The following is a 24,765-nucleotide window of genomic DNA, read 5'->3' on the forward strand; positions in this document are numbered from 1 at the left end:
GTATTACTTTAATAAAATACCTGATACATTGCTTTCTGAGAAGTGATTTTGATTTAAAGCACAAAATTATAGAAAAAAATTTGGGAAAGTGTGGCAATTTCTGGCCAGGAACACAGTCATAATGTGGAGTACAAGCATGAAACCGTGTCATAACTTGAACTAGGAAGCAGACTATTGGTCACTGTAATGACCCATTAAATTTCCCTATTCATAATAAGCTTTGTATTCTTTCCATGGACCTCATCCCCAGACATCTGAGAATTTTACGTGTTCTCACTTTCTGGTAATATTAAACTGGGAATTATAACCTGATAGATACATGTGGACTTCCAACTCAAATCTTAATCAATCATCTATCCTAATGGGAACAGGTCAAACTATCAGAACATGTGCTTCAGATGATCTCATTAAGCCTTAGTCATCAACACTATGTTTGCTGTTCATATAGAAAATGCTCAATATCATTGCAATGTTAAAACTAGGCTGATATATAAGGAGCAACATTAGAAACATATTTTTCTCAGACTTTCAGGGATATACCTTTAAAGTTTTCTCTTTATACAAACTATATGTTTAATAAGTTGCCTTATAGTGGTTTTAAATATATTTTTCTAAGAGTTAATTCATGCCTAATAATAGAATTTAGCTTAATATGCAACAGGAGCAGAGATCATAGACCTTCAAGAAGAACTTAATACTACTTATCTAAGGTACTATTATGTCAAAAGCCTTCCAAATATTTGTTTATATAACTATAGACAATGTCCCTCTTGGCTTAAATAGTGAAGCCTCCTTTTCAGTGAATAGTGATGAATGTGGAAATTTGCAGATGCAGAGCTTGATGAGAATGAGTGTCAAATGAGTGCTAATCCCCCAAAAGGCATGTATGCCATGCAGTGTAAGAGGACAGAGTACATGGTTGTACAGTTGAGAATGTCTTAGATGTGACCCAAACGCCATCTTTGAAGACACGTTGGTGTCAGTTGTGCATGTACTTGTAACTCCAACTGGCTCCAGCAAGTCAAAAAGTAAACCAGAGCTTGTGAATCTTGGGGAAAGACTGATATGGTGAAGGAGAGTTGTTGGTAGAAAAGCGAGACTGATAGGTGAGGATCAGTGTGCAAAACACACACAGCAAGAGAGACAGAGACAGAAACAGAGAAACGGAGACATAGACATAGACACAGACAAACGGAAATATATGCTTGCAATTAAAATTACAGTTTGTATATTCAGGCAGTGAATTTAGTTCTCTTAACTTTGCTCAGCTTTGCCAATAAAAGAAAGTGTATGTTTCATACTGTGTGATTTTTTTTAAAGAAGTATTTTTAAAGACTGAATGAAATCTTCCATTCTCTCACATTTGAAGAGAAGAAGTAGAGGGAGGGTTTGAGAAACAAAAATACTTTTAATTATCTATTTCCTGAAATTGTTTTTAGCTGATAATCATGAGAAAACTTCTGCATAGAGGTCGAAAGAGTGGGTAAATGTTCAGTGAAGCAGAAGGTTTCTCTTCAAACAAATTTCCTCAGATTAGAAATACTTTCATTTAACCTCTACAGGTGACCTCCTCACTGGCAAGAATTAAAATTTCTACATGGGAAAAAGCTGTAAATATCACTCTTAGTGTTTATTTATATTAGCCCAAGAAGTGAAAATTGTCATTTATCACTGTTCTTCCCAAACACAAGAGAAATGGAAATGCTTTTGTGTATCTGGAATATCAAAGAGTGGTCTGTGATCAATCGCAAATTGCTCGTCAACAAGAAAGTTGAAGCTTTCAGAGGGAGGACGTGAAATTAGTCCATGTCAGTCACAGTTAAACACACAAAAGTTAAATATAGTCATTTATTGTTGGAAATTTAATCCGATGTTAACAATGTTTGCTTATTCTTTGAGAAGATATAATCATTTGTAACATATTCTTTTGGGAAGCATTTCCCCTTCCATAAAAACCCTATCCCATCACCCCTCCCCCTTCTAGTATGAGGGTGTTCCCCCACACCCCCAGATACTCCCTCCTGTCTCTCCCTCCTGATATCCCCCTTCACTGGGGGGTCCAGCCTTGACAGGACCTAGGGTTACTCCTCCCATTGGTGCCCAACAAGGCCATTCTCTTCTACATATGCAACTAGAGCCATGGATCTGTCCATGTGTACACATTGGATGGCGGTTTTATTCCTGGGAGTTCTGGTTGGTTGGCATTGTTGTTCTTATAGAGTTGCAAACCCCTTCAGCTCCTTCAATCCTTTCTCTAGATCCTCCATTGGGGACCCCGTTCTCAGCTCAGTGGTTGACTGTGAGCATCTGCCTCTGTATTTGTCAGGCTCTGGCAGAGCCTCTCAGGAGACAGCTATATCAGGCTCCTGTCAGCTTGCACTTCTTGGCATCAGCAAGATTGTCTGTGTGATTTCTGGTTGTATGTATATTGGCTGGATCCCCAGACAGAGCAGTCACTGAATGGTCTTTCCTTCAGTCTATGCTCCAGACTTTGTCTCCATATCGCCTCCTATGAGTATTTTTGTTCTCCCTTCTAAGAAGGACTGAAGCATCCTTCTTCTTGAGGTTCATATGGTCTGTGGATTGTATCTTGGGTAATCTCAGATTGTGGGCTAATATCCACTTATCAGTCAGTTCATACCGTGTGTGTGTGTGTGTGTGTGTGTGTGTGTGTGTGTGTGTGTTTGTGATTGGGTTACCTCACTCAGGATGATATTTTCTAGTTCCATCTATTAGCCTTTGAATTTCATAAAGTCATTGTTTTAATACCTGAGTGGACTCCATTTTGGAAATGTACCATATTTTCTGTAACCATTCATCTTATGAGGGACATCTGAGTTCTTTCCTGCTTCTCGCTATTATAAATAAGACTGCTGTGATATAATGGACAACATGTTATATGTTGTTTTATGTTGGAACATCTTTTGGGTATATGCCAAGGAGTTGTACATCTGGGTCCTCAGGTAGTACTTTGTCCAAATTTCAAATCATCCTTTCACACTGATATCCAGAGTTATAACTGCTTTCAATCCCAAAAACAATGGAGGAGTGTTCCTCTTTCTCTACATCCTTGCCATCATTTCCGTCACCTGAGTTTTTGATCTTAGACATTGTGACTGGTGTGAAGTTGAATCTCAGGACTGTTTTGATTTGCATTTCCCTGATGACTAAGAATATAGAACATTTCTTTAGGTGCTTCTCAGCCATTTGGTATTCCTCAGCTGTGAATTCTTTTTTAGCTCTGTACTCCATTTTTAATAGATTTATTTTATTCTCTGAAATCAAACTTCTTTAGTTCTTTGTATATATTGGATATTAACCCTTTATTGGATGTAGTATTGGTAAAGATCTTTTCCAAATCAGTTTGGTGACATTTTCCTTACAGTGCCCTTTGCCTTACAGAAGCTCTGCAGTTTTAAGAAGACCCATTTGTCAATTCTTGATCTTAGAGCATAAGCCACTGGTGTTCTGTTCACGAAATTTTCCCCAGTGTCCATGTGTTTGAGACTCTTCCTTACTTTTTTTCTATTAGTTTGAGAGTATCTGGTATTATGTGGAGGTCCTTGATCCACTTGGACTTGTTGAAATGCACATACAACTATTGTCTGTATTCATAACAATTGCCAGACACAAATGCTACAGAATAATTGTTTGCATTTCTATTCCTATTAAGAAAAATTTTATTTGAAACCATCTTTTGTTCCTTCAAAGTTTTGCCTACCTCTTTAAACTCTAATTGAAAATAAAACATATTTATAAATATTTATAACTAAAATTACTGCAAAGATATATATTTTATTATGTAATATAGCTGCACATAGTCTGTTCATTGAACATGTCAAATTTTAATTTTGATTCTTATTGAAGTTATTATCAGGTATTGCATAAAAACATAATTTTATTTGACTACACATCATACAAGTTTCATCGACAAATAGAATGTGTTATTTAGAAATGCAAAGAAGTTAATGAGTTTCTTTTATTTAATTTATCTTTAGTTAAAAGGTATTACTGGTATTAACTGCTATAGATGGATGTCATAATTTATGCTACACAAGGTGTTTTATGAGGGAAGAAAGCTTAAGGTTTATATTTCTATCTTAATCCTTGTACTTTAAGGTAGTGAAATTGAAGAATTTCATTTGATCAAGTAGTGAGAAAAATAAACAACCATATTTAAAATGAATGTAAATATAGCAATACTCAGATCTTAGTGTTCTTGTATACTGAAGAGGTCAATAAATCAGTTTTTACATGAACTAAGTAACTTTTTTAAAGTATTAAGAATGTCTATACAGTAAAATGCATTATTTCCAGAATTTTCATAGAAAAGAGTAAATACCATGTTTAGTCCTTGCATGATTATAAAACAAATTTTGTAAACAGCCTACTAAGGAAGAAAATATGAGTTCTGTCACATATATTTTTGGATTTGAAAAGTTCAAGATAATATAAATAAAATGCATGCCTAATACTCTCATTTAGATTAATAATTGACAGATGGTGAATGTTATGGAATGGTTTATTTTCAGCAGTACTTGAAGTAACGTAGCAATTACTCATGGCAGAATATCAAAAGTGTTATCTTGTTTAAATTCAATTTAAAATATAATGAGGTGAGTGTTGCTAGAAGATATGAGTCAATTCAAAAGTGATTTGTTGTAATCATATAAAAGTGAGAAAAATGTTTATGTTAGAAGGTATACTATTTTAATAATATATTATTGTATTGATTTAATATAACCTTGATGTCTTGGGCAGTATAAAATTATTTTACAATGACATAAACAAGATCCCTCAATGCCACAAAATTATTTTGTGGCTAAATTGCTTTCAGCCTATTAGTGTACTGTTCTGAGCATAAAATTGTTAAGTATAATATCTGATTATTCTAAAAGTATCTTTTAAAAGTCAGTGGCAGTGTAATTAAAGTTAAGGAACAATTTTGAGAGCTTATACGTTTACCTGAAAAATTGTAATAAATCATGGCATTAGTCTCTCCTGTAGAAATGAAGTTCTGCTATTATTATCATTTTTTAAAGATTATTGCTGTGCCTCTCAAACTATGATTTCTCTTGAAAATATTGGCTTCTTCATTTATACACATATCTCAAGTATCTTAAATACATCAGGGGTCATGAACATGAATATAGGGATCTACATAACAATAAGAAGAGATAAATATAAAGTACTAAACAGTTATGTCATTATTTAAGGTCATCTTAATAATATTAAATCTCTGCTTGATGTTTTCGTTAAAGCTGACACATGAAATGTGTCCTTATGTCTTGTTAAAAATGGAACAAATCTCTTATGCCTTAACTGGCAATATTGTTTTCTAATAAAAGTCTAAAAACAATGTGTCAGGGTCCATAAACTTGTGGAAACGGTATAAAAATTCAATAATTTATAAAGGAAATATACACGAAAACCCCTATTTTTAAAATATTAGACTTACAGTGCTACTCAAATTGACAAACGTCATGAAAATTCTGGATCTTTTGGTTCATATTACTGAAAGTTTGAAATTTAGTGATAACTATTCATTGACTTGCTCTTAAAGAAAAGGACTGTTCTTACAATCAGAGATGAGATTTCTAAGGTCAAAATATGAAACGAAGAGGTAGCTTATCCAACAGAAATGGGACATCTTAAAGTTATCAAAAAGTTTTAACAGGATGTAAGTCCCATATCTCACTGAATCCTCTAATGAACAAAGTTTCATCTTCATATGCCACTTGCAGCCTCTGTTTCTCCCTGACATTGCTCGATTTATACTGATTTAATTTCTGCTTTTCATGTAACATTATAGGCATGTCTCCATTTATTCTCCTCTGTCCTTGTATGTGTGGCTAAGGACAAGTTTAAGTTTTTTTTTTTAATTTAGGATGATAAAAAGCTTTATTGAATCTCTTTTATCAAAAGACATATAATTGAAGCATGGGTTTGACATTACACTCAGGACTATATTTTAAAGAAAGATCACTTCATGGAGAATTTGCTGTAATATGATAGATTTAGAAATATAGTGTGCTCAAAAAAGTGCTTAAAAATAAATGTTTAATAGTAATATTAAAAAGTATTTCTTCAGTTACTTTTAAAGATATAAATTTATTTTCTCTGTGTTTGAATTAAAATGTGAAGTGATTTAAGGGATACATTTCATTCAAATTATTAATTCTATTATTTAGATATAAACTGATTGACACAAGTAAGCCCCAGAAGTACATGTTAATTAAGTGTAAATAGCAAGAACTGAAGTATAGCCCATGGCTAAAGGAATTGCTTATCATACACAAAATCTTGAGTTCAAGCCTCAGAAATACAAAAAAAAAAAAAAAAAAAAAAGGCAAATTCTGTTGAGGGCTGAGGTAACAGTTAAAATCTACTAAAGGCTTGCCATATCGGCATGGCCCCTGATTTGCATGCCTGAAACCCAAGATAAACCCGGCATGGAATATTTGCTGTTGACTTGGAATCTCTGTATTGTTGGAGGCATAGACATGTGAATCCCGAGTTAGTTGGCCATAGACTATGCCTTATGTGTGTCTCCGATAACTATGAGACTCTGTTTCTATGAATAACATGGGGAGTGACTGAGGAATACCTTCAGACATTTATCTCTGTTGTGAAAACTCAAGTGCAATCACATGCACATATATTCACACACAAATACCTGCACATGCATGAGCACCCACATGTAGGATGATGTCATTATGTAGATGAAGGCAGGTACAAGATAGAATGAGGCCTGTCATTGGACAAGAAGGAATGATGGGAGGGAGAAAGTTTTAGAGAGGAGGAGATTGGAGTGAGGGAGGACATGCAGCCAAGAGAACATGGAGGTGGATGTTAAAATTCTTCCCTGCACATTTACAGGCCGTTATGAATATTCTTAAGGGATGGATGTGTACAGGGCTTTGTACGTCTAGGTGGGCAATTATATATTATCAATTGAATTTGAGGTTATTGTGTTGTGTGTTCTTTCATGTGGTGATTTAATTAATTCAAGAGAGTGTGTGGTGGCTGAAGATGGTGAGCCGCCATGGAATTAGGATGTGTCTGTCTTGCATGGTGGCAACCTGCCTTGGGAACTAACTGGTTAGAAAGATTATTGCGAGGATCAGAGAGTAGCCACTTTCAGTGTGATATGGGATGGGGCAAAGCAGGTAAAATACTTTACTGACTGAGATGAAGGCATCCAACAGATGTCATGGAGCACTATTGTGCCAGATCTAATGTCGGATAGAAGAAAGCCCATTTTTTATTAACTTGAGTATTTCTTATTTACATTTCGAGTGTTATTCCCTTTCCCGGTTTCCAGGCAAACATCACCCTAATCCCTCCCCCTCCCCTTCTTTACGGGTTTTCCCCTCCCCATCCTCCCCCCATTGTTGCCCTACCCCCCCCAACAATCTAGTTCACTGGGGGTTCAGTCTTAGCAGGACCCAGGGCTTCCCCTTGCACTGGTGCTCTTACTAGAATATTCATTGCTACCTATGAGGTCAGAGTCCAGGGTCAGTCCATGTATAGTCTTTAGGTAGTGGCTTAGTCCCTGGAAGCTCTAGTTGCTTGGCATTGTTGTTCATAAGGGGTCTTGAGCCCCTTCGAGCGCTTCCAGTTCTTTCTCTGATTCCTTCAATGGGGTCCTATTCTCAGTTCAGTGGTTTGCTGCTGGCATTCGCCCCTGTATTTGCTGTATTCTGGCTGTGTCTCTCAGGAGCGATCTACATCCGGCTCCTGTCGGTCTGCACTTTTTTGCTTCATCCATCTTGTCTAATTGGATGGCTGTATATGTATGGGCCACATGTGGGGCAGGCTCTGAATGGGTGTTCCTTCTGTGTCTGTTTTAATCTTTGCCTCTCTCTTCCCTGCCAAGGGTATTCTTCTTCCCCTTTTAAAGAAGGAGTGAAGCATTCACATTTTGATCATCTGTCTTGAGTTTCATTTGTTCTAGGGATCTAGGGTAATTCAAGCATTTGGGCTAATAGCCACTTATCAATGAGTGCATACCATGTGTTTTTTTCTGTGATTGGGTTAGCTCACTCAGGATGATATTTTCCAGTTCCCTCCATTTGCCTACGAATTTCATAAAGACATTGTTTTTGATAGCTGAGTAATATTCCATTGTGTAGATGTACCACATTTTCTGTATCCATTCCTCTGTTGAAGGGCATCTGGGTTCTTTCCAGCTTCTGGCTATTATAAATAAGGCTGCTATGAACATAGTGGAGCACGTGTCTTTTTTATATGTTGCGGCATCTTTTGGGTATATGCTCAAGAGAGCTATAGCTGGATCCTCAGGCAGTTCAATGTCCAATTTTCTGAGGAACCTCCAGACTGATTTCCAGAATGGTTGTACCAGTCTGCAATCCCACCAACAATGGAGGAGTGTTCCTTATTTTACTGCAACACCTACAGAATGTACAATCTCTCTTTCACACACACACACACACACACACACACACACACACACACACACGCACATGCATTTATACACACACACAATGAAATTAAAAAACACACATAAATACAGCAGAAGAACATAAGCCAAATATATGAATTTAATCATATGACAGGACCTGTTAATTATTGCGTATTTTCAGACATTGCTATAATTATCATTGCTTTGTTTATAAAGCATACAAAAATGGGTATAGTAAAACTTAAATTTTTATTATATTCAAAATACAAAATTGTCAATACAGGTTTTTAATGTACTTAAAAATAACATATATCCACTTAGAAGTGAGTACATAAAATGCATGTCCTCTTGGGTCAGAGGTTACCTCACTCTGGATGATATTTTTTAGTTCCATCCATTTGCCTGAAAATTTCATGATGCCCTTGTTTTCAAAAGCTGAATAGTATTTCATTGTAAAAAATAAACCACATTTACTTTATCCATCCTTCAGTTGGGATATAGAGGTTGTTTCAAGTTTCTAGCTATTATGCATAAATTTCTATGATCATAGTTGAGCAAGTTTTCATGTGGGATGGTGGACCATCTTTTGGAGATTTGCTCAGAAGTGCTATAGCTGGGTCTCAAGGTAGAACTATTCCACATATTCTTATAAACCCCCAAATTGATCTAGAGAGTACAAGTGTGCATTCCCACCAACAATCTGCAGACAAAAATAAGTCAAATAAAAAAGAGGGCCCAAGGAAGGAGGCTTGAATCTTTCTCAGAAGGAGAAATAAAATAGATAACAGAGGTGGATAGAGGAAAAAAAACTGGGTGATAGAGGGGACAGAGAGGGGAGTGACACGTGCGGGTAATCAGGTGTAAGTAGAAAAGGGGAGCAAGAATGGAAAATGGTCGTGGGCAGGTGAGGGAGTCCATCTCGGGGACTTGTCAGACACTTGAGACAGGGATCTCTGTGGTGAGAAAACCCCAAGGTACTATGGGTGTTACTCAAGCTGAGACTCTTAGCAGTGGGGGATATCGATCCTGAAGTGATAACTTCCTGTAGCCAGGCAGGACTCCCATTGGAGGGATAAGGACAGCAACCTATCCACAAAACCTTGCACTCAAAATGTATCCTGTACACAAAGATAGAGCTGAGATGGTGAGGATGACCCAATTATTAGACCAAATTCAGACCCAACAAATGGGCAGCAGCAAATCCCTGACATTATTAATGATACTCCATTATGTTTGTAAACTGGAACCTAGCCTTACTGTCTTCTGAGAGGCTCAAACCAGCAGCCATCTGAAACAGATGCAAAGATTCATAGCAAAACATTAGATAGCGCTTGGGGAATCTTATAGACACATTAGGGGGAAGGATTGAGGGTTGCAAAGAAGACAGGGAATCCAGAGAAAGACCAACATTGTCAAATAACTGGTACCCTTGTTGGCTACCAGAGACTGAACCACCAATTGAAGAGTGAATTTACACAGGACCTAGGACACACACACTTCTGACACAGATGTGCAGCTTAGCCAACAAGTAGAGCAGGGGCTGTTGCTGAAATTGTTGCATGCCTATGGGTCCTGTTCCTCTAAATGGGCTGCTATGTCTGTAATCTTTGGGGAGAGGATGCTCCTAGCCCTGCTGTGATTTGATGTGCTGAGAGTGATGATCCAAGGGGGCAGTTACCCCTTCTCAGAAGAAAAAGGGAGCAGGGAATTGGGTGACGTCTGTGTAAAGGAGTAATGAGAGGAGAGGGGTTACTGATATTGGAATATAAACTGAAGAAAGGAAGAAAGAAAGGAAGAAAGAAAGAAAGAAAGAAAGAAAGAAAGAAAGAAAGAAAGAAAGGAAGGAAGGAAGAAAAAGAGGGAGAGAGGGAGGGAGAGGGAGGAAGAAAGTAAGGAAAGAAGAAATAAATTATATATATATATATATATATATATATATATATATATATAGAGAGAGAGAGAGAGAGAGAGAGAGAGAGAATCATATCATGGGAATGATACACTTAGGCTAAGGAAGTTTAAAAAAAAAGCTGAGTAAAATAATAAAATTACTTGTGCCTTGGGAACCAGTACACTTTTTAATTAATTTTTGCTGAATTTTTTTGTTTTAAAACATAGTTGGAAACATTAAAACCATAGCCTTTCAGTCATTACATTCATAATCAAATTAACATAATGTTTATACTATAGAAATGAAACACTTAAAAAGTTAGAATAATCTCGGTGGGAGAAACTTCTGTGTATTAGAGAGTTATCCAATGACAGCATTTAGGATACAAAAAAGCATAGAGAAATCTGCAAATCCATTTATGTGTTTGCAACTGGAGTTAACAATAGGCACATAGCATTAAGCATAAATCAGCAAGGTGCTGAGATTATATAGACCAGATGTGTAGCCATCTGTTTATGAATCTTAATTACAAGATACACTTTAGAGTATTAATAAGTACACATAAAAATTCTTGCTCATTGAATCTACCCTAAAGTGATTCCCATATGGACACAAACTAGCACCTAAAAGAATAATAATTGGGGAGCTGTTGGCAATATCAAAATACAATAAATTGCAAACTACCATAAATGTACACAAATTATGAATGTCTAAATAGTTTATGTATCATCTAAAAATACTTTATATAACGTTATAAAATAAAGGAACTAGTTGTAGTCACTAAATGCATGGTGTTCACTTATAAAAATTCAATAATAAGTACATCACCAACTCTGAAAAATTAGAAAAAGAACTAAAGAACACTTGTTATTTTATAAGCAGTCATGTTTAAATATCAGTGATTTCATACAGTTCCACTTGATCAATTAATTTGCTAAATCTGGACACGTTTCAAAGTTTTTAAAATGTAGGATTTAGCATACTTTCCCACAATCAAAAAGAATATTTGTGTCTGGGGGGAAAAATCATGAGATAAACTTTAAACATTCGCTGCATATGTGATGTTATTTTTAAAATTTATTTGATGATCAAGTCTTTAATAATGCCTAGATAATGATTTAATAGAAACCGGGCACAGTTGATATTTGCTGATACCTGGTTGGAGGTGTATCCACATGTTTATAGATACATAGTCAAAGTTATGACACCTTTGTATTTAAATTAAATGATAGAATTAAAATGTATATAAAATTTCAGCTATTTAGAATGTGCCTAAATGGAAACCACTCACTTCTGTCTTGTAATATACCACAGCATGGCAAGTACACACATGCTTCTCTCTCTCTCTCTCTCACTCTCTCTCTCTCTCTCTCTCTCTCTCTCTCTCTCTCTCACACACACACACACACACACACACACACACACAACATTAATATCAAATTACAAATTAAAAGGGATGACTAAAATATAAACTTCAATTAGACTGATTCTTTTAATCACAAAATGTACCAAGGGATCACTCCTGAATACACAAGAGAGAAATGTGCTTCAGAATCCAGCAGAGAATGATACTATATTTAAAGTGCTCATTCCAGATACTAATTTCCTTTAACACTAATGTGCATGGGTAATTCTTTTAACCCAAATTTATCCTGAGCTCTGAGTAAAGTGCTTTCAATTCTTAAAATATCAATTTCTATAAAAGAATAGTAGACACAAATAAACTAAGATAATACATACTCAACCATTGCTTGGACATTAATCTATGTGATTGAACGCGATAAATTTATAATTTCTTGTTTTGCTCTAAAGGGTGACACAACAAGGAGTTAAGACGCCCTCACTCCTGAAAAGCACTAATATGAAAATAGATTCCTTATGATCTGTTGTCTTCTTTTTCTTCTTTTTTTATTTGAATGGGTTGAAATATCAAAGCCCATTTGATTGGCATTTCCCCAGTTTCTAGGGATGATGACTAAATATTAAAGAAAACATTCATACCTAATACTATGCAGAAAAATGTACATGGTGGCAAGTCAAAGGCACTAAGTATCATCACCAAATACATGGAGAGATTGCATATTAGTAATGTCACAGCACATATGAAAACTGTAGAGCAAAAGGAACAAACAACACCCAAGTGGAGTAGACTGCTAGAAATAACAAAATTGAAATGTAAACTATATAAAATGGGAAGAAAAGTAACAAAAAATCAATGGAATATAGTGTTGGTTCTTTGAGAAAATGGCTAAGACTAATATAACTGTAGCCAAATTAATTAAAAGATGCAAAGTGAAGTTCCAAATTAATAAAATTAGAGATGAACAAGAGGATATAGCAAGAAACACCAAAACCTACACACCACCAAATTGAAAAACTTGAAGAAATGAGAATGTTTCTTGATATATAACAAATTCAAAAGTTGAATCTTGATCACATAAATAATTTAAGTAGAACTATATAAGCACTAGTAAAACAGAATTAGTAATTTAGAAATCTCCATTAAAAAAAAGGTCCATGCAAGATGAATTCAGTGCAGAATTCAACCACACTTAAAGATATTTCCTATCAATTTTATTTTCTTGTTTTGAGAATTTTGTCCAGATCCACGACAAATTTTCTGGGTAAGTCCCAAACACTTTTTTTTTTGACACTTTGTATTTAGAGGTATTTTTACATTCTGAACCTTAATACTCGGTCACATGTAGAGCAAAGATTCTCTCGCATTCTCTGCCTTCCCCTTAAGTAATTTGATTGCTTCTTTTTTTTTGTTTTTATCTCATCTGTATTTACCTTTTTAAAGCAGAACTTGATTGGGCACTGTTATTTCCACATTCACAAGCCTTGCTGAGTTATAAGACCTAGGGGAACTTAGGGTTGTGTTCTTGGTACTTTGGAAAACAAGCCACTTGGCTAATTACTTCTTTATTTGTATAAAAGCTTTTAAATTTTATGAAGTTTAATGTAAATTAAAAAATATCCAATAAGAAAAATTATGTCCCCATGTCAATTGATGGATTTCTTTCCTGGGCAATTGAGTCTTACAGAGAAAAAGTCCTGTAATCTATATCTTGTAGAGTATAGTTGGTGTCTTCTCCATTTTTAAAAGTATTTCTCTTTACACATTTGGAAATTTGATCCAATTGAACTAGGTTTTATATAAAGTGATAGATTCAAGGCTCACTTCAAAAATGACTCCAGAGTTTCAGAAAATAATCCTTGGCAAAATAAAAGAAATGATGAAAGGATTACCATTCCAAACCTCAAAATATATGTGAAGGTTTTTTTTTTTTTAGGATTTCATATTTATATAAGACGTAAATTTTTATTTCTGTGAAGTATGAAATAGGGATTTTGGTTGAGATTGCAATGAACCTATGACCACCTTTGTAAATATGGTTACTATCATATTATTAATTATAGTAATCCATAAGTATGGGGCATCTTATTATTTTCAACCATTGTCACTGTCTTCAGAAGTTTAAAGATTTAATTTTACAGAGACCTCACTCCATTTAGTTTGAGGTTGGCTACTGGTTTTCTGTATATTGCTTTTACTATGTATTTTTTTTTTCATATGGCAGTGTGGGGAGCAGGTGTGGCGGCAGTCCCAAGATGGCGCCCGGGACTGCAGCTAAGTCTCATGACTAGCCCCTGACTTCCTCACACACCTGAAACTAGCCACGTCCATTGTAAGAGCTGCGCAGGTGCACCATGATGCAAGATCAGGCCATGTGTCATGGACCTATGAACTGAGATTATGCAGTCTGGACTGAGGAGGCGAAGTTGAGGGAGGATATAAAGGAGTGTGCTTGGGGACTGGGAGGGAGAGAGAAGAAAAGGAAAGAAAGATTCCTGTTTGCATGTTGTAAGGTTCCTGAATAAACCACTTTGAGAAGAACGCTGTGGTGTCACTCTTTTCTGCGGGTCAGAGACAGAAGCAACATGGCAGTTGTATTTATTGAGATTCATTGTGCAAAAATTCAGCAAGTGTCGAGCCTGTTGTTAATATTGCATTTTTCTTTATTTCTTTTTTACTGGATATATTTCTTTATTTACATTTCAAATGTTAATCCCTTTTCTGGTTTCCTGTCCATAAGCCCCCAATCCCCTCTCCCTTTCCCATATCTCTGCTGCCTCCCCACCAACCCACCCTAACCACTCTCCCCTGACATTCCCCTGGACTGGGGATCCAACTTTGGCAGGACCAAAGGCTTCTCCTTCCACTGGTGGCCAACAAAGTCATCTTCGGTACAATTTTGTCAGTACATGTATATGTATAATGGTTTAATCCCTAGAAGCTATGGTTGGTTGGCATTGTTGTTGTTATAGGGTTGCAAGCCCCTTCAGCTCTTTCAAACTTCTCTCTAATTCCTCCAAAAGGGGTCCTATTCTCCTTTCAGTGGTTTGCTGCCAGCATTGACCTCTGTATTGGACATGTTCTGGATGTGTATCTCAGGAGAGATCTATATCCAATACCTTTCAGCATGCACTTCTTGGCTTCATCAATCTTACCTAGTTTTAGTGGCTGTATATATATGGGCCACATGTGGGGCACGCTCTGAATGGCTGGTTCTTCTGTCTCTGCTCTAAACTTTTCATTAAATTCTAAAAGTCTATAATTTCTTTCTTTCTGTCTTTCTTGACCAAGCTATCATTGAGTAGAGTGTGGTTCAGCTTCCATGTGTATGTTGGCATTTTGTTGTTTTTATTGTTATTGAGGACCATACTTTTTCCTTACTGATCTGATAGTATGCATGGTATTATTGAAATCTTCATGTATCTGTTAAGGCCAGTTTGGTAACTAATTATTTGGTCAATTTTGGAGAAGTAACATGAGGTGCAGTGAAGAAGGTACATTCTTTTATTTTAGAATGAAATGTTTTATAGATATATACTAAATCTATTTGGTTCATAACTTCTGTTAATTTCACTGTGTGTCTGCTTATTCTGTTTCTATTATCTCTCCATAGATGAGAGTTTGGCATTGAAATCTCACACTATTATTATGTGTGGTGAAATGTGTGTTTTGAGTTTTAATAAAGTTTCTTTTATGAATGTGGTCTCCCTTTTATTTGGAGCATAGATGTTCATAATTGAGAGCTCATCCTAGCAGATTTTCCTTTATGAAGTGTCCTTCCTTATCTTTTTTTCAAAACATTTGATAGAAAATTGATTTTATTCAATATTAGAATGGTTACAGATCATTTGCTGGAAAAAAAACTATTTCCAGCCTCTTAATCTGTGTTTGTCACTGATGTGTGTTTCCTGTATGCAGCAAAATGCTGGGTCATGTTTAGGTATCCAAATTGTTAGTTTATGTCTTTTTATTGGGGAATTGAGTCCATTGATGTTAAGAGATATTAAAGAATAGTGATTGTTGTTTCTTGTTACTTTTGTAGTTGGAGGTAGAATTATGTTTGTGTAGCTACCTTTTGGGCTTGTTGAAAGAAGATTACTTTCTTTTTATAGGGTCAGTTTACCTCCTTCTGTTGGAATTTTCCATCTATTATCCTTTCTAGGGCTGGATTTGTGGAAAGATACTGTGTAAATTTGTTTTTATCTTGGAATATCTTGGTTCCTCCATCTATGTTAATTGAGAATTTTGTTGTATATAGTAGCCTGGGCAGACATTTGTGTTCTTTTATTGTCTGTATGACAGCTGTCCAGAACCTTCTCACTTCCATAATCTCTGTTGTGAACTCTGCTGTAATTCTGTTAGGTCTAGATTTATATGTTACTTGACATTTTTCCCTTACTGCCTTTAATATTCTTTTTTGCTTTGTGCATTTGTTGTGTTGAATATGTATTTAAATATATTGTGAATGAGAACATACTCATAGTTTCTCATGGCATGTATTGTTATTATATAGGGAGGCAACTGAATTATACAATTTGATTTTGTAGCTTTCAATTGTGCTTGCTTTCTCTGTCCTTCCTTCCTTCTTTCCTTCCTTCCTTCCTCCCTCCATTCCTTCCTTCCTTCCTTCCTATCTTGACCCCAGAAACCTACATGAGCATAGCAGCAGATGTACACACATACACCAACACACACACACACACACACACACACACACACACATTGTGCACATGCACACAGTCTTTCACATACATGCATACACAGTCACACACATGTATATACAATCACATACAACACATGCACTCATGGACAAATTTGAGTAATTAAATATATGAATGTTTTTATACTAATCAATAGTTCACATTTTTGTTCTCCACAATATCTGCAAGTCTCAGAGTTAGCAGTGCTGACATTTATTGTTTCTCCCTTTATACCATGTGGGATTCTGGAATCTAATTCAATCTGTCAGACTTAGTAGCAAAAATCTTTTCAGCTGAACTGTTTTGTCAACCCTGGATTATTTTTAATTCCACAATTTTGATCTGCTTCACCATTTTAATATAAAGTGAGTGTCTGAAGTGATATTATAAGAATGCTGACTTGCCATAATAGAAGCATCAAAAAGGTGAAACTGATAATGTGTAATATTTTATTTCTAGCAATGATGACGTTTTCTTTTTTTGCTGACATTAAAAAAAGAGTTGATTCCAACATTAAAGAACAGACTTTATTTACAGTGAAGAAAACTTGAAATTCTCCATTTTAAAACTTTACTGAAATTTAAAGGGACACTTAAAACATAATCACATGTATACCAGACTTTTTTCCATCTTTCAGACTCAGAATACTCAGAGAAAAGCCATCAGCTCTAAAAAAAATAAAGTAAAGGACTTACATAAGACTTATCTCTTTATTCTTACTTTGAGTCAAAGTGTAAGGACATATTTAATGTAAAGTTGGTGTGGGTTGTCTCACATATAAATATTAATTGATTGACATAATTTGTTAGTTAGTGAAAACATTTTATATTAATTAAATTTGTTCTTTAAAAACTTCATAAAAAATTTAAAATATAAATAAAAATTATCCAATTAAAATAAATAAATAAATGTCTTTTAAAACAGAGTTAACAAAAAACTTATTAAATATTCATGGTACATTTTAATAAATCATACCTGATGGTTTCCTATCTCCTCCAAATTCTGTCAACTTCCTCCTAATTCCCTTTCAAACATTTACATTATCACTTCTATTTTATGGAACCTTTATTTTGTATCGTTTTGTCCCTTGGCCTCTTTAGCCTCATCCTTCTACCATTTACTATTAGAATGACCAAATAATTTTTGTATCTTTTAACATCCTATTTCCTGTTTCAATCTCTACACAGGTCTATGTCTACAATCTATGAATCAAGATCATGTTCGTTCATGAGCTTCCTTGCTGCATAGGTCAGTCATTCTAAGACACTTCTTTCATATCCCTCCCACCATATTATACTAAGAGTATTTTTCTGAACCAGTATCATTTGTTGAAAAGGCTGTGTTTTACCTACTGGATAGTTTTAGCTTTTTTTTTTCCCAAAGATCAAGTGAATATATGTGTATGGGTTCTTTTCTGGGTAATCAATTCTATTCCATTGATCTAGTTAGAAAAATAAAGATTGATTTATTTTAACTCCTTGTACAAAGCTCAAGTGCAAGGATCAAGGACCTCCACATAAAACCAGATATGCTGAATCTAATAGAAGAGAAAGTGGAAAAGAGCCTCGAATACTTGGACACAGAGGAAAATTTCCTGAACAGAACATGAATGGCTTATGCTCTAAGATCGACAATTGACAAATAGAACATAATAAAATTGAAAACATTTCCTTAAAGCAAAGGGAACTGTCAATAGGACAAAGCAACACCCAAATATTAGGAAAAGATCTTCATCAATCCTAAATCCTACACAGGGCTAATAGCCAAAATACACAAAGAACTCAAGAAGTTAGACTAAAGGGGTTGGGGATTTAGCTCAGCGGTAGAGCGCTTGTTTAGCGAGTGCAAGGCCCTGGGTTCGGTCCCCAGCTCCGAAAAAAAGAAAAAAGAAAAAAAAAGAAGTTAGACTAAAGAGAACCAAATAACCCTATTAAAATGGGGTACAGAGATACAAAGAATTGAAAACTGAGGAATACTAAATGACCGAGAAGCACCTAAGGAAAGCTTCAACATACTTAGTTATCAAGGAAATGCAAATCAAAATGACAATGAGATTCTACTCCACACCAATAAGAAGAGCTAAGATCAAAAATGGAGGTCACATGCTCCACTATATTCATAGCAGCCTTATTTATAATAGCCAGAAGTTGGAATGAACCCAGATGTCCTTAAGTAGCAGCTTGATGGCACTTGAAAGTTCTAGAACACAGAGCAACAAATACACCCAAGAGTAGTAGACAGCAGGAAATAATCGGTCTGGGGCTGAAATCAGCAAAGTAGAAACAAAAAAGAACTATACAAATAACCACCAAAACCAGAAGCTGGTTCTTTGAGAAAAACAAGATAGATAAACCCTTAGCCAGAGTAACCAGTGGGCACAGAGACAGTATCCAAATTACTCAAATCAAAAATGAAAACGGGGACATAACAACAGAAACTGAGGAAATTCAAAAATTATAAGATCCTGCAACAAATCCCTATCCTCAACATAACTGGAAAATCCGGATGAAATGAACAATTTTCCATACAATACCAGGTACCAAATTTAAATAAGACCATATAAACCATCTAAACTGTCCTATAACCCCAAAAGGAATAGAAGCAGTCATTAAAAGTCTCTCAACCAAAAAAGCACCAGACCAGATATGTTTAGTGGAGAATTCTATTAGACATTCAAAGGAGACTTGATACTTTTCAAACTATTCTACAAGATAGAACAGAAGTAACCCTACTCACTCATTCTTTGAAGCCACAATTATGGTTATACCTAAACAACACAAAGACCCTACAAAGAAAGAGAGCTTCAGACCAATTTTCCTTATAAATAGTGATGCCAAAATACTCAGTAAGATTTTGCAAACAGAATCCAAGAACTCAATAAAAGATTTTGCATCATGATTAAGTAGGTTTTATACCTGTGATGCAGGGATGGTTCAATATATGCAAATAAACAATGTAAACAACTGTATAAGCAAACTCAAGAAAATAGACTACATGATCATCTTAATACAAGCTGAGAAAGCATTTGAAAGAATTCTACACCCCTTCATGATAAAAGTTTTGGAAAGATGAGGCATTCACATACCTAAACATAGTAAAATCAATATACAGCAAACCAGTAGCCAAAATCAAGAAAAATGGAGAGAAACCTGAAGCAATTCCACTAAAATCAAGGATTAGAAAAGGCTGTCCACTCTCTCCCTACCTATTCATTACAGTATTTGAAGTCCTAGCCAGAGAAATTACACAACCAAAAGAGGTCAAACAGATACAAATTGAAAAAGAAGAAGGCAAATTATCACTATTTGTAAATGATATGATAGTATGCATAAGTGACCTCAAAATGTTACCAGAGAAATCCTACAGCTGATAAACAAATTTAGCAAAGTCGCAGGGTATAAAATTAACTCAAAAAATGAGTAGCCTTCCTATACTCAAAGAATAAATAGGCTGAGAAATAAATTAGGGAAATGACACCCTTCATATTAGCCCCAAATAACATAAAATACTTTGGTATGATCTAACCAAGCAAATGAAAGATCTGTGTGACAAGAAATTCAAGTCTCTGAAGAAAGAAATTGAAGATCTCAGAAGATGGAAAGACCTACCATGCTCATGGATTGGCAGGATTGTTGTAGTAAAAACTTTCATTTTGCCAAAAGCAATCTACAGATTCAATGCAATTCCCATCAAAATCCCTACTTAATTCTTTATAGAGATAGAAAGAGCAATAGGTAAATTCATTTGGAATAACAAAAACCCAAGATAGCGAAACTATACACAACAATAAAAGAACTTCTCGGGTAATCACCATTCCTGACCTAGAGCAGTATTACAGAGCAATAGTGATAAAAAACTGTATGGTATTGGTATAGAGACAGGCAGGTAGACCTGTGGAATGGAATTGAAGACCCAGAAATGAATCCACACACCTATGGTCACTTGATCTTTGACAAAGGAGCTAAAACCATCCACTGAAAAAAGACAGCATTTTCTACAAATAGTGCTTGTTCACCTGGAGGTCAGAATATAGAAGAATGCAAATTGGTCCATGCTTATTGCCTGTACAAAGATTAACTCCAAGGTAAACAAAGAATTTCCAAGTAAGGAATACTGAATGCCTTGAATTATAAAGATTCAACATCCTTAGCCATCAGGGATATGTATATCAAAACAACCCTGAGATTCTACCTCACACCATTCAGAATGGCTGAGAGCAAAACTCAGATGACAGAAGACACTGGTGAGGATGTGGAGAAAGAGGAGCACCCGTGCCTTGTTGGTGGAATTGCAGGCTGGTATAACCACTCTGGAAATCTGGAGTTTCCTCAGAAAACTGGACATAGTACTACCTGAGGACCAAACCATACAACTGGTTTATATACCCAAAAGACGCTCCAACATATAACAAGGATATATCGCTCCACTCTGTTCACAGCAGTCTTATTTAGAATAGCAAGGAGCTGGAAAGAACCTAGATGTTCTTCAACAGAGGAATGTATACAGAAAACGTGGTATATTTACACAATGGAATACTACTCAGCTATTTAAAAAAGGAATTCATGAAATTCTTTAGGATGAAACTTGAAAATCTCATCCTGAGTGAGCTAACCCAATCACAAAAGAACTCACAACATATGCATTCTTTGATATACGGATATTAGCTTAAAAGCTCTAAGTAATGGATATACCATTTCTAGACCACATGAAGGTCAAGAAGAAGGAAGAACAAAGTTTGGATACTTCTGTCCTTCTTAAAAGCAGGAACAAAATACTCAAGGAAATATAGAGATAAAATGTGGAGCAGAGACTGAAGGAATGGCCATCCCTAAGCTGTCCCACCTGGAGATCCAGCCTGTATATAGACATCAAATCCAAGCATTATTATGGATACAAAGAAATGCTTGGTGACAGGGACCTGATACAGTTGTCTCCTGACAGGCTCTGCTAGAAGCTGACAAATACAGAAATGGATGCTCACAGACAAATATTGGACTGAGCACAGGTCTCCCATTGTGATTTACTAATGAGTGGCTATTAGCTCAAATTTTCACAATTCACATAATGCAACTCACAGACAATTTGGAACAAGAAAGGAAGGAAAACCAGGGTGTGGATGTTCCAGTCCTGCATTGAGAGGGAAACAGGACCATTGTGGGAGGTAGAGAGAGGGGAACCAGGGAGGGAGAAAGAAGAGGGAGGAAATAAGGGTGGCCATATCAGGATCTGGCAGAGATATGAAAACAGAACAAAGGGTCAGTAAATCAAACAGAAATATGTAGCAGGGGATGAGGAACTGTGGTTAGCCATCAGAGGGTCCCAGATACCAGGGCAATGTGAGGATTCCAGGACCCAACTGGGATGAGTGTAGCTGAAATGTGCAGAAAGGGGTGAGATAGAATCTGTTGAGACCACCTCCAGTAGATATACATGGCCCCTGGCCTAGGGATTGGGCCACCCACCCATCTCAAGTTTTTAACCCAGATATTCTTGTCCAAAAGAAAAACAGGGACAAAAACCAGAAAAGAGATTGAAGGAAGGGCCAAACAGGGATTGCCTCACCTGGGGATCCATCATATCTCCAGAAACTGTTGCTGTGTTCAAGAGGTATGTGCTGACTGGAACCTAGTGTTATAAGTCCTGAGGAACTCTGGCCAGCAACTGACCAATGCAGATGTGGATGATTAGAACCAACCATCAGACTGAGCACAGGGAACCTGATAGGTTAGTGGAAGAACTAGAGGAGCAGAGGGGGATTGCAAACCCATGGGAAGAAGAACATACCCTGGCCTGATCACTCAGTTCTCTCAGAATCTAGACCACCAACCAAGGAGTGTACGTGGAGGGATCCATAGTTTCAGATATATATGTAGCAGAGGATGACCTTGCCTGACAGCAATGGGAGGGGAGGCCCTTCATTCTGCAGAGGCTTGATAACCCATCCTAGGGGGAAGCTGGTGTTGTGGGCCAGGAGACTGTGAGTGGGTGGGGGAGTACTCTCATAAAGGCAATTGGTAGGGAGAAGGGGGGTTGGAGATGGGGTACTGGTAGAGAGGTAACCGGGAAGTGGGATATCATTTGAGATATAAATGAATGGAATGACTAATTAAAAAATTATCTAAAACTACATTTTAAGGGAATAAATGAAGATTTGCAGTTTTCAAAAACAAACTATGATGTTTATGAAAATTTTAAATATACTTTGTACTTTGTTCATAAAATACCATATGGTTAGTACCATTATTTCAAACAGTTAATAGTTTTTATCTTCTGATTTCTTTCCTAGCATGAAAAGTAGACAGCCGTGATACATCAGCTTGTGACTTTTGAGTCATGGGAGCCTGTGTCTTCTGATACTCTGATAATTTTTGCATTCCTAAGTAGGTCCAGGCATATGACAATGGACTTTTTACTTTTGGTTTATGTCTCTAAAACCATTAGGCACCAATGCTTCCTTAAATTGTTTTCTGCACATAATGTAAGATTTCGATGAATTAAAGTAAGAAGTTAGAAACATAACAGCATATTGGATTATATCTTATTAGTGAGAGCAAACTATGTGTGTTTTTCGGTGACTGGGTTACCTCTCTCAGGATGGTATTTTCTAGTTCCATCCATTTGCCTATAAATTTCATGAAGTCATTGTTTGTAATAGCTGAGTATTAAGTACCCCACTGTGTAGATGCACCACATTTTCTGTATCCATTCCTCTCTTGAAGGCCATCTGGGTTCTTTGCAGCTTCTGGCTATTATAAATAAGGCTGCTATGAACATAGTGGAGGATGTATCCTTATTAAATATTGGAGCATCTCTTGGGTATATGCCCAGGAGTGGTAGAACTAGGTCCTCAGGTAGCATTATGTCCAGTTTTCTGAGGAATTTCCAGACTGATTCCCAGAGTGGTAAGAGCTAGAAATACCATCAAAAATGGAGGAATGTTCCTCTTTCTCCACATCCTTGCCAGCATCTGCTGTCACCTGAGTTTTTTATCTTAGCCATTCTGACTGTTGTGAGGTGGAATCTCAGAGTTGTTTTCATTTGCATTTCCTGATGACTAAGGATATCGAACACATCTTTAGGTCTTTCTCAGCCATTCTATATTCCTAAGCACAGAACTTTTGTACCCCATTTTAAATAGGGTTATTTGTTTATCTGGAGTCTAAATCCTAGAGTTCTTTGTATATATTGGTTATTAGCCCTCTGTAGGATGTAGGATTGGTAAAGACCTTTTCTCAATCTGTGGGTTCCCATTGTGTTCTAATGACAGTGCCCTTTGATATACAGAAATGTTGCCATTTTATACAGTCCGATTTGTAGATTTTTGATCTTAGCACTTAAGCCATTGGTGTTCTGTTTAGGAAAATTTCTCCAGTGCTGAGATGTTCAAGGCTCTTCCCAATTTTTCTTCTATTAGTTTGAGTGTATTTGATTTTATGTGGAGATCCACTTGAACTTAAGATTTGTACAGAGCTATAAGAACAGATAGATAGTCATTCTTCTACATGCTGACCTCCAGTTGAACCAGTGTCATTTGTTGAAAATGCTTTTTCCACTGTATTTTTTAGCTTCCTTTGATCAACTAACCATGGGTTTTTGGGTTCATTTCTGGGCCATCAATTCTATTACATTGATCTACTTTCTTGTCTGGGTAATAACATACAGTTTTTATGACCATTGCTCTGTAATACAGCTTGAGGTCAGGGATGGTGATTCTATAGAATGTTTTTGGCAAGATGGACATTTTTACAATATGAATCCTGCCAGTCCATGAGAATGTGAGGTCTTTCCATTTTCTGAGAGTGTCTTCAGTTTTTTTCCAGAGAATTGACATTCTTGTCTTACAGATATTTCACTTGTGTGGTTAGAGTCATACCGAGGTATTTTATGCTGTTTGTGAAGGGTGTTATTTCCCTAATTTCCATTTTCAGCCTGTTTATCCTTTGAGTAGACAAAGGCTACTGATTTGAGTTAATTTTATATCCAGCCACTTTGATGAAGTTGTTTATTAGGTTTAGAGGTTCTCTGGTCAAACTTTTTAGGTCATTTAAGTATATATAATCCTATCATCTGCAAATAGTGATATGTTGAATTCTTCCTTTCCAATTTGTATTCCTTTGACCTCCTTTTGTTGTCTCGTTGCTCTTGCTAGGACTTTGAGTACTATACTAAATAGGTATGGAAAGATTTGGCAGCCTTGTCTAGTCCCTGACTTTAGTGGCATTGCTTTAAGTTTCTCTCCATTTAGTTTGATGTTGACTGCTGATTTGCTAGATATTCCTTTTGCTCTGTTTAAGTATGGACCTTGAATTCCTGATCTTTCCAAGACTTTAAACATGAAAGAGTGCTGAATTTTGTTCAGTGCTTTCTTAGCATTTAATGGGATGATCAT

The sequence above is a fragment of the Rattus norvegicus genome, chromosome 2 (genome assembly GCF_036323735.1).
Source record: "Rattus norvegicus strain BN/NHsdMcwi chromosome 2, GRCr8, whole genome shotgun sequence".
Lineage (NCBI taxonomy): Eukaryota > Metazoa > Chordata > Mammalia > Rodentia > Muridae > Rattus > Rattus norvegicus.